Genomic DNA, 11,267 nt, shown 5'->3' on the forward strand with positions numbered 1-11,267 from the left:
GATCTGCGAGGAACACTGATGTACCATCAATCGGACTCGAGTCGTGAAGAAGTTCTAAATATCAGGCTTTAATGAACTAGTTGTGTGCCCGGCAGTCGACTTACAGAGAAAGGCCGACTGTCGGCTGCTACGAGTTCTTATACCCCGCCTCGTAGGAGGGGCTACCGGCCTCTCAGCCAATCGGCGAGCAGTCACATGACTGGCCTCAGCCAATTGGCGGAGAGACACATAACCTGCCTGAGCCAATGGGCAGCGAGTCCTCTGAACCAATGGCAGCATTACTCTGAGGTAAACCTCCTAGTCATACCACCACAGACACCTCTACTCGGGCAGCTGATGAATATGGAGCGAGACTTGGGACCTGCAGTCACTTTTCGGTAGAGGAGAGAGCCGGACCTGCGAGGGACACCTCCACTGGGTAATGCACTATCAATTACCACAAAGACGAGAGTAGTGGAATAATCGAGGCTTTATTGAGCAAGGATGTTGTGCCTCCTGTAGCTGGAACCAGAATGGCTGCAGCACCGGCGAGCACACACATTTATACGCCGCCTACTAGGCGGAGCCAGCAGGCAGGGATTTACCCATGTACCTCTAGTATATGTGTCTTACCGTAATACATATAATACTGCTAGTGGAGACTACTACATTCACCCCCTGTTAAAAAAAAGAGTCCGGCAGGGGTGGTGGAAAAAAATTTACAAGTTCAGTCTGTTGGGTACCTTGACCCTTCTCTGCGATCGCCTCAGTCCTGGTGGTGATGTGGGCGCCGACTTGGTCACCTGTGACTCCGGGAGCATGTTGTCATCTACTTCGTCACCCCTGAGTGGAACCAGTGGGAGGACGGATCCTCCTAGGGCGGGGGCTGCGGTGAGGTTCGCTGGTGGGAGGGTGAGTGGCGTCGGGGTGAATGAGGCAACCGGGGGTGGGGGGGGGGGGGGGGGGGGTCGGGTCGGGGACCGTGGGTGGGGATCCAGCGGGTGCCAGGTCCCGGAGGGAGATTATGTCCTGGCGCCAGACGGGGTGTGCCACGCAGGCGTCCTGCGGGTTCGCGTGTAGGAGGTGGACCCTTTCGACCAAAGGGTCCGGCTTATGAGTCCGCACGTGCTTGCGAAGAAGGGCAGGTCCAGGAACTGTCAGCCATGTTGGGAGCGAGGCTTCCTGGGGAAGGCAAAGAGACGTTCATGGGGGGTTTCGTTAGACGCGGTGCAGAGGAGCAATCGGATGGAGTGGAGTGGACCGTTCCCGTCTGTCCCGTTCCCCCTCTCCACCTGCCCGTTTCCCCGGGTCGTCCTGCTCGAGGCAATGCCTTTGCTGAGTAGGAACTGACACAGCTCACCACTCATAAAGGATCGCTGTGGACGTAGGTGGGGAAACCGAACAGAGTGAAGATACTGTGGAGGGCTTTAATGACCATGGCAGAAGTCATATCGGGGCATGGGATAGCAAAAGGGAACCGGGAATACTCATCCACCACATTCAGAAAGTACGTGTTGCGGTCGGTGGAGGGGAGGGGCCCTTTGAAGTCCATGTTGAGGCGCTCAAAGGGGCGGGAGGCCTTCACCACGTGCGCGTGATCTGGACGGTAGCAGTGCGCTTGCACTCCGTGCAGACCTGGCACCTCTGGTGACAGTCTTGACCTCCTCAATGGAGTAGGGCAGGTTGTGGGCCTTGATAAAATGGAAGAGCCAGGTGACCCCCGTGTGGCAGAGGTCATAGTGGAGGTCCCGTAGTCGGTCCACTTGTGCGCTGGCACATGTACCTTGGGATAGGGCATCGGGGGGCTCGTTGAGCTTCCCGGGGCGATACAAAATCTCGTAATTATAGGTGGAGAGCTCGATCCTCCACGTCACGATCTTATTGTGTATTATTGAACATGAAGGCAACCGACTGTTGGTCAGTGAGGAGAGTGAATCTCCTGCCGGACAGGTAATGCCTCCAATGCCGCACAGCTTCCACAATGGCTTGGGCCTCCTTTTCGACAGAGGAGTGCTGAATTTTGGAGGCATAGAGGGTGCGGGAAAAGAAGGCCACGGGCCTGCCCGCCTGGTTGAGGGTGGCGGCCAGAGCTACGTCCGATGCATCTCTCTCGACCTGAAAGGGGAGAGACTCGTCGACCGCGTGCATCATGGCCTTGGCGATGTCTGCCTTGATGCGGTTGAAGGCCTGGCGGGCCTCAGCCATCAGGGAAAAAACTGTAGACTGAATGAGTGGGCGGGCCTTGTCCGCATAATGAGGGACCCACTGGACATAGTAGGAGAAAAACCACAGGCATCATTTCAGGGCCTTGGGGCAGTGGGGGAGGGGGAGTTCCATGAGGGGGCGCATGCAGTCGGGGTTGGGCCCTAGAACTCTATTTTCCACTACATAGCCAAGGATGGCTAAGCGGTTGGTGCGGAACACGCATTTCTCCCTATTGTACGTGAGATTAAGGAGTTTGGCGGTCTGGAGAAATTTTAGGAGGTTAGCATTGTGGTCCTGCTGATTGTGGCCGTAGATGGTGACGTTGTCTAGGTACAGGAAGGTGGTACAGTCCATACCGGTCAACCATTCGGTCCATCTGACGTTGGAAGACCGAGACCCCATTAGTGACACCAAAGGGAACCCTAAGGAAGTGATAGAGGTGGCCATCTGCTTCGAACGCAGTGTATTGGCGGTTCTCCGGGCGGATAGGGAGCTGGTGGTAGGCAGACTTCAGGTCCACCGTGGAAAATACCCGATACTGCGCAATCTGATTGACCATGTCAGATATGCGTGGGAGCGGGTACGCGTCGAGCTGCGTGTACTGATTGATGGTCTGAGTGTAGTCAATGACCATCCTGTGTTTCTCCCCAGTCAGTACTGCTATCACTTGGGCTCTCCAGGGGCTGTTGCTGGCCTCAATGATCCCTTTCCGTAGAAGCCGTTGGACCTCCGACCTGGTGAAGGTCCTGTCCTGGGCACTGTACAGTCTGCTCCTGGTGGTGACGGGTTTTCAATCCGGGGTGAGGTTCGCAAGCAAGGAAGGTGGATTGACCTTAAGGATCATGAGGCTGCATAGGGTGAGGGGGGTAGGGGTCCGCCGAATTTTAGGTTAAGCTTTGGAGGTGGCACTGGAAGTCCAGGCCAAGTAACAGGGCAGCGCAGAGGTGGGGGAGGATGTAGAGCCGGAAGTTGCTAAACTCTACGCCTTGAACGGTGAGGGTCACGATGCAGTACCCCCGGATTTCCACAGAATGGGATCCGGAGGACAGGGAGATCTTCTGGGTGACAGAGTGTACCGCGGGGGAGCAGCGCCCTACCATAGTGGGGTGGATGAAGCTCTCTGTGCTCCCGGAGTCAAAAAGGCAGGCCGTCTTGTGCCCATCGATTTTCACCGTTGTCGTTGCGGTCGCGAGGTTGCGGGGCCGGGACTGATCCAGGGTGATTGAGGCGAGCTGCGGCAGATGCTGGGAGGCCCCGGGCTGGTAAGCGGTGGTGGAGGTAGTCACAGGTGATGAACGGCCAGGCGAGCTTCCAGACGAGCAGGGGTCCTGAGGCGCCATCCAAAATGGCACCGAAGATGGCGGCGCCCACGGTGCACACATGTCGGGCAGCATCAAAGATGGCGCTTCCCACGGGCCGCACGTGGCATGCGGAGAAGAAGATGGTGGCGTACACGGGCCGCACGTGGCTTGCGTGGAGGAAAATGCGGCACCCCTGGGTCGCACGTGGGGGGGTGTAGGAACGCTGGGCCTAGAAACAGCGGCGACCGACCAGGTCTGGCACACAGAAATAAAGTGTCCCTTCTTTCCGCATCCGTTTCAGGTTGCGCTCCGCGCCGGGCAGCGCTGCTGGGGGTGTTTGTTCTGCCCGCAAAAATAGCATTTGGGCCACCTGGGGTTGGCTGGCTGCTGTGCGGCGCAGGCTTGCGGTGAGCTGGTGTCGGCAGCTGGTGGGGCCCACGATGCCCATGATGTTACTGGAGGCCACTGTTAACGAGTTTGCAAGCTGCCTAATTCCCGCAAGATCAAGCATACCCCTTCCAATAGGCGCTGGCGGACGTATGCAGACCTCATGCCCGTAACAAAGGTGTCTCGGATTAAAAGTTCTGTGTGCTGGGCTGCCGAAACTGCCTGGCAGTCATAGTCCCTCCCCAGGATGTGCAGAGCACACCAGAAATCATCCAGGCACTCACCGGGGAGTTGCTGTCTCATGGACAGGAGGGGCCTGGCTTATAGCTGATTGACTGGCCGAACGTAATGTCCCTTCAGGAGCTCCATTGAGTCGGAGTAAGTGGGCTTACCCTGGAAGAGAGGAAAAACGTCCGGGCTCACCCGTGAATAAAGGACTCGGAGCTTCTGCGAGTCCGAGGGTTCCTCAGCAGATGTTTGGAGGTAGCTTTCGAGGAGCAGGCTAACCAGTGGTCAAAAGCGGACGTAGCATTGGCTGCTTGAGGGCTCAGCTGCAGGCTATCAGGCTTGATGCGGAGATCCATTGTTTTAAAAATCCTTGCTCAATCAATTGATGCGCTATCAATTACCACAAAGATGAGAGTAGTGGAATAATCGAGACTTTATTGAGCAAAGATGTTGTGCCTCCTGTAGCTGCGACCAGAATGGCTGCAGCACCGACGAGCACACACATTTATACGCCTGCCTGGGCAGAGCCAGCAGGCAGGGATTTACCCATGCACCTCTAGTATATGTGTCTTACCGTAATACATATAATACTGCTAGTGGTGACTACCATACTGGGGCAGCTGGCGAATACAGAGCGAGCCTTCGGGCCTTCATTCACTTTCCGGGAGCAGAGAGAGCCAGACCTGTGAGGGACATCTCTACTCAGGCAGCTGATGAATACAGAGGGAGGCTTCGGGCCTTCCCTCACTTTCCGGGAGCAGAGAGAGCCGGACCTGCAAGGGACACCTCTACTGGGGCAGGGGGCTGAGTTCGACAAATAATCGAGGCACAACATCACAGGAAAATGGTAAGTTGGTAGATGAGAATTTGCTGAATAAATAGCTTAAACACAAAAAATGGATCTTTTAGAAAGATGTAGCTCCTTGAATTTCAGTAAGGAATACTAGCAAGAGGGAAGTAAAGTTAAATCAAGTCAAAAAGAAGTAAGGTAATTTAATAAACAAAGTAAAATAAGGTTAGAGAGCAAAGTCGGGGAGAGAAGAGAGTGCCAGAAAAAAGGAGACTGAGAACGGAATCGGGAGTATAAAGAAGAGCGAAAAAGAGAAAGATTGAGAGTGGAGCTGGGAAGATAAAAGAGAAGGCGAGAAAGTGCAAAACTGAGAGCGGAGCCTGGAGGATAAAAGAGTGCAAGAAAGAGCCAGACTGAGAGTGGAGTGGGGATAAGGGGGTCTTTTTCAGGATGTCAGCTGGTGATGAGTGGTGTGCCTCAGGGGTCTGTGCTGCGACAATATACATTAATGATCTGGAAGAAGGAACTGACGACACGGTTGCTAAGTTTGCAGATGATACAAAGATCTGTGGAGGGACAGGTAGTATTGTGGAAGCAAGGGGGCTGCAGAAATATTTGGACAGGCTAGGAGATTGGGCAATGAAGTGGCTGATGAAATACAATGTGGAAAAGTGTGAGGTTATGCACTTTGAAAAGACATGATGTGGAGATGCCGGCGTTGGACTGGGGTGAGCACAGTAAGAAGTCTTACAACACCAGGTTAAAGTCCAACAGGTTTGTTTCAAACACGAGCTTTCGGAGCACGGCTCCTTCTTCACCTGAAGAAGGAGCCGTGCTCCGAAAGCTCGTGTTTGAAACAAACCTGTTGGACTTTAACCTGGTGTTGTAAGACTTCTTACTTTGAAAAGAGGAATGGAGGCATAGTCTATTTTCTAACTGGGGAGATGCCTAGGAAATCAGAAGCACAAAGGGACTTGGGAGTTCTTGTTCATGGTTCTCTGAAGGTTAATGTGCAGGTTCAGTTGGTAATTAGGTAGGCAAATGCAATGTTGGCATTCATGTCGAGAGGTCAAGAAGAAAAGAGCAGGGATGTACTTCTGAGGCTAAATAAGGGTCTGGTCATACCCCATTTGGAGTGTTGTGAGCAGATTTGAGCCCCATATTTAAGGAGGAATGTGCTGACCTTAGAAAGGGTCCAGAGGAGGTTCACAAGAATCATTCCTTGAATGAAGAGCTTGTTGTATGAGGGAAGGGTGAGGACTGGGTCTGTACTCATTGGAAGTAGTAAGGATGAGAGGGGATCTTATTGAAGCTTACAGGATACTGCGAGGCCTGGATCGAGTGGACGTGGAGAGGATGTTTCCGCTTGGATGAAAAAACTAGAGCCAGAGGACACAATCTCAGACTGAACGATCCTTTAAAACTGAGATGAGGCGGAATTTCTTCAGGCAGAGGGTAGTGAATCTGTGGAACTCTTTCCTGCAGAAGGCTGTGGAGGCCAAATCACTGAGTGTCTATAAGACAGAGATAGATAGGTTCTTGATTATTAAGGGGATCAGGGGTTATAGGGAGAAGGTAGGAGAATGGGGATGAGAAAAATATCAGCCATAATTGAATGGTAGAGCAGACTCGATGGGCTGAGTTGCCTAATTCTGCTCCAATGTCTTCTGGTCTTGTGGAGTTGGGTGAATAAAGGAGTGTGAGAAATAGCAAAGCTGAGAGCAGAGGTGGGCAGATAAAGAGTGCAAGAAAGGGCCAGAGTGAGACCAGAGCCTGGAGGATAAAGAGCATCAGAAAGGGATAGACTGAGAGTGGAACCAAGATAATAAAGGAGTGAGAGAAGCGGGCAGCACGGTGACGCAATGGTTAGCACAGCTGCCTCACAGCCCCGAGGTCCCAGGCTCGATCCTGGCTCTGAGTCACTGTCTGTGTGGAGTTTGCACATTTTCCCCGTGTTTGCGTGGGTTTGGCCCCCACAACCCAAAGATATGCAGGGTAGGTGGATTGGCCACGCTAAATTGCCCCTTAATTGGAAACAATGAATTGGTTACTCTAAATTTATTTTAAAAGGGAGTGTGAGAAAGGGCCAGATTGAGAGTGGCACTAGGAGAATAAAGGAGTGCGAGAATGAGCAAAACTGAAAGTGGAACCGGGAGGATAAAGGAGTAGGAGAAAGCAAGACCGAGAGCGGAGTGATAACTTGGAGTTTGGAGCTCCTGAGGTAACATCAGGATTCAAAAGTGACGTGTCTGCATGGGTCTCACTCCCACAATCCAAAGATGTGCAGATGTTGATTGATCACACTAAATTGCCCCTTAATTGGAAAATAAGAATTGGGTACATTAAATTTAAAAAAGGGATGCAGAAGTGATGCGGGGCAAATGGAAGCAGCTGATTGGGTGTCTATGGTTCGGGTAAGTATTTGCTAATTTTATTGTTTATAGTTTGTAAGATTTATATTTTGTCTCTATAGTTTGTAAGGGCTACATTCTGTAGAAAGGAGGACCAGGGAAAAAGGGACCTTAGAATTATTGATATTATTTGATTTAAAATATCTTCCAAAAGGTTTAATTTAAAGCGGTAAATCATGGCAGGAGAGCTCGAAGCTGTGGTGTGCTCATCCTGCTCTATGTTGGAAACTGAGAACATTTCTAGTGCCCGGGGCCAGCATGTGTGCCGAAAGTATTTCCAGCTGAAGCTTCTAGAAGCCCAGGTTTCGGAGCTGGGGAAGTGGCCGGGGACACCATGGAGCATCTACGAGGTGGAGAGTATTGTGGCTAGCATGTATCAAGAGGTGGTTACACAGCAGGCTAAGGGAATGGGTGACCACGAGGTAGAACACGAGGATTAGGCAGAAGTGCAGGCATCTCCTGTGGCCATTGCCCTGCAAAACAGATATACCGCTATGGGTGCCGTTGGGGAGAATGGCCTCTCAGGAGAAAGCAGCAAAAGCCAAATTTGTTGCACCGCAGTTAGCTCCCCTGGAGAGGGAAGGAGTAAAACATCTTGGTATTCAATAGTTATAGAGGATTCAATTGTAAGGGAATATATAGTGTGCAGGGTAGGTGGATTGGCCACGCTAAATTGCCCCTTAATTGGAAAAAATGAATTGGGTACTTTAAATTTATTTTAGAAAGGAGTGTGAGAAAGGGCCAGACTGAGAGCGGCGCTAGGAGAATAAAGAAGTGCGAGAACGAGCAAAACAAGACTCCAGGATGGTAAATTACCTCCCTGGTGCTAGGGTCAAGAATGTCTCAGTGTAGCTACAGGACGTTATGGAGGGCGAGGATGTACAGTTCATGGTACACATTGGTACAAAGGACATAGGTTAAAAAATATAGGGAGTTAGGATGTAAGTTTAAAAGTAGGTAGTGATCTCATGGTAACATGCTAGTCAGAGCAGAAATTACAGGATATATCTGATCAATACATGGCTGAATAGATGATGCGAGGGAGAGGGTTTCAGATTTCTGATTGGGACCAGTTCTGTGGAAGGTGGGGCTGGTACAAAATGAACGGGTTACACCTGGGGAAGATGGGTCCTATTTTAAAGACATGCTTTAAGGCTTTGTGGTTTAAAATGGGCATCTTTTGCAGTAAAGTGGATGAATTAATCATGCAAATAGATGTAAATGAGTATGATATAGTTGGGTTTACAGAGACATGGTTTACAGGGAACCAGGGATAGGAACTGAACACCCAGAGGTATTCACTATTTAGGGAGGACAGAAATACAGGAAACGGAAGTATAGTTGCATTGCTGGTTAAAGAGGAAATTAACACTATAGTGAGAAAGGATATTAGCTCCGACAATGTGGATTCTGTAGGATAGCATTGGGAAACAACAAGGGGCAGAAATCATTAGTGGGGTTGTATATAGACCCATTGAACTCTAGTGGTGATGTTGGGAATTATATTAAAAAGAAAATTAGAGAAGCATGTGCTAAAGGAACGTCTCAAATTACGGGGGACTTTAATCTGCACATAGATTGGGAAAATTAATTGAGCAACAATACCTTAGAAGAGGAATTCCTGAAATGTGTACGGGATGGTTTTGTGAACCAATACGTTGAGGAACCAGCTGGAGAACAGGCCATGCTAGAATGAGTATTGTGTAATGAGAAAAGAATAATTGCCATTCTAGTTGTATGAGGCTTCTTGCGGATGAGTAACCCTAATATGATAGAATTCTTCATCAAGGTGGAGAGTGACGTAATTGATTCTGAGACCAGGGTCCTAGATCTAAATAAAGGAAACTACGATGTTATGAAATGTGAGTTGGCTATGATGGATTAGGGAAAGTTGCTTAAAGGGATAATGGTGGATAGCAAATGACAAAAATTCAAAGAGCCCATGAGTGAACTGCAAAATTTGTTCATTTCTGTCTGGCCGATAAATATAACAGGAAAGGTGGCCTAACCATGGCTTGCAGTAGATCCAAAGGAGAGGCATGTAAATTGATTGAGAATACAGCAGACCTGAGAACTGGGAACAGTTTAGAATTCAGCAAAGAGAACAAAGGGTTTGATTAGGAAGGGGAAAATAGAGTACGAGAACATAAAAACTAACTGTAAAAGCGACAAAAAGGTTTGTGAAGAGAAAAATATTGTCGAAGAAAATGTAGGTCCCTTACAGTCAGAAGCAGGGGATCTTATAATCAATTATAAATTAAACTCTTAGAGTCAATGATAAAAGATTTAATAGCAGAACATTTGGAAAACAACAGCAGCATTGGACAGAGTCAGCATGGATTTACAAAAGGGAAATCAAGCTTGACAAATCTACTGTAATTCTTTGAGGACGTAACTAGTAGAGTTGATGAGGGTAAGCCAGTGGATGTGGTTTATTTGGACTTACAGCAGGATTTTGACAAAGTCCCACATTAGAGATTAGCACGTTAAATTAAAGCACATGGCATTGGGTGTAGTATATTGAGGTGGATAGAAACTGGTTAGCAGACAGGAAACAAAGACGAGGAATAAATTGGCCTTTTTCCAAGTGGTAGGCAGTGACCAGTGGGATACCACACGGATCAGTGTGAGGACCCAGCTATTTGCAATGTATATTAATGATTTTGATGAGGGAACTGAATGTAATATCTCCACACTTGCTATTGATACAAAGCTGGGTGGAATGGTGAGCTGTGAGGAGGGTGCAGTGTGATTTGGAAAAGTTAAGTGAGTGGGCAAATGCATGACAGATGGATAAATGTGGGGTTATCTACTTAGGTTGCAAAAACAGGAAGGCAGATTATAATCTACATGGCTATTGATTGAGAGAGGGGAATGTGCAAAGAACCCTTATACACTAGACATTAAAAATAAGCATGCAGGTGCAGAAGGCAAATGGTATGTTGACCTTCATAGTGAGAGGATTCAAGGAGCCGGGAAGTCTTACTGCATTTATACAAGCCTTGGTGAAACTACACCTGGAATATTGTGAGCAGTTTTGGTCTCTTTATCTGAGGAAGGATGTTCTTGCTGTAGAGGGAGGGCTGCAAAGGTTTCCAGACTAATTCCTGGGATGGCACAAATGAATTATGAGGAGAGATTGAGTTGGTTAGAATTATATTCTCTGCAGTTGAGAATGAGTTGGGATCTCATAGAAACCTGTAAAATTCTAACAGGACTAGACAGTGTAGAAGCAGGAAGGATGTTCCCAATGTCGGAGGATCCAGAAGCAGGGGTCACAGACTAAGGATACGGTGTGGATCATTTAGGAGTGAGATAAGGAAATATTTCTTCACCCAGAGTGTGGTGAGCCTGTAAATTCACAGAAAGCAGTTAAGGCCAAAACATTGTGGGTGCAATTTAATGGTCTCATCACACCCGATTTGGTGTTGGGTAAGGCCGTTCAGTCTCACGAGAAACCTCTCACGAGATCAAATGCCATTACTGGGTGAGATCCAGGTTAACATATTTAAATGAGCCGTTAGACTCATTTAAATATGTCCATGCCGGATTCTCATGAGGCCTGGGAACCAACAGCCTTGCCTGGAAGTCCTCACCATGGCATCATTTAGCACTAGTCCACACAGACATGGACCAGGCATAACGGCACCTGGAGGTCTCCCAGGCCATTGGAAATCCCTGGGTGGTTGGGCTGCGGGCAGGGTGGTGCCCTGACACTTCCGCTGACACCTGGGCACCTTGATACTACAAGCCTATCACCTTGGCACTGTCACCTGGGCATCATTGGTGCCAGGGTAGCACTGCCAGGTGGGCAGAGGCACTGCCTGGGTGGCATGCTGGAATGCCAAGATGCCAGGCTGCATATTTCCTGTGCCAGGGATCAGGCATGGTGGTGCCCTACCCTTAAGAAATATGGTGAGGGGGGGGAGCTTGAGGACTTCCTAAAAGCTATATTGGGGCAGTGTG

At 49.4% G+C, this 11,267-nt stretch overlaps 1 long non-coding RNA gene across 1 annotated transcript in view; it reads right to left on the reverse strand.

The window, feature by feature from the left end:
* Positions 1-11,267, reverse strand: part of LOC119967328 — an 87,256-nt gene that overhangs the window by 43,242 nt on the left and 32,747 nt on the right. The gene's annotated exons all lie outside the window — the stretch shown is intronic.

The sequence above is a fragment of the Scyliorhinus canicula genome, chromosome 6 (genome assembly GCF_902713615.1).
Source record: "Scyliorhinus canicula chromosome 6, sScyCan1.1, whole genome shotgun sequence".
NCBI classification, from domain to species: Eukaryota; Metazoa; Chordata; class Chondrichthyes; order Carcharhiniformes; family Scyliorhinidae; genus Scyliorhinus; species Scyliorhinus canicula.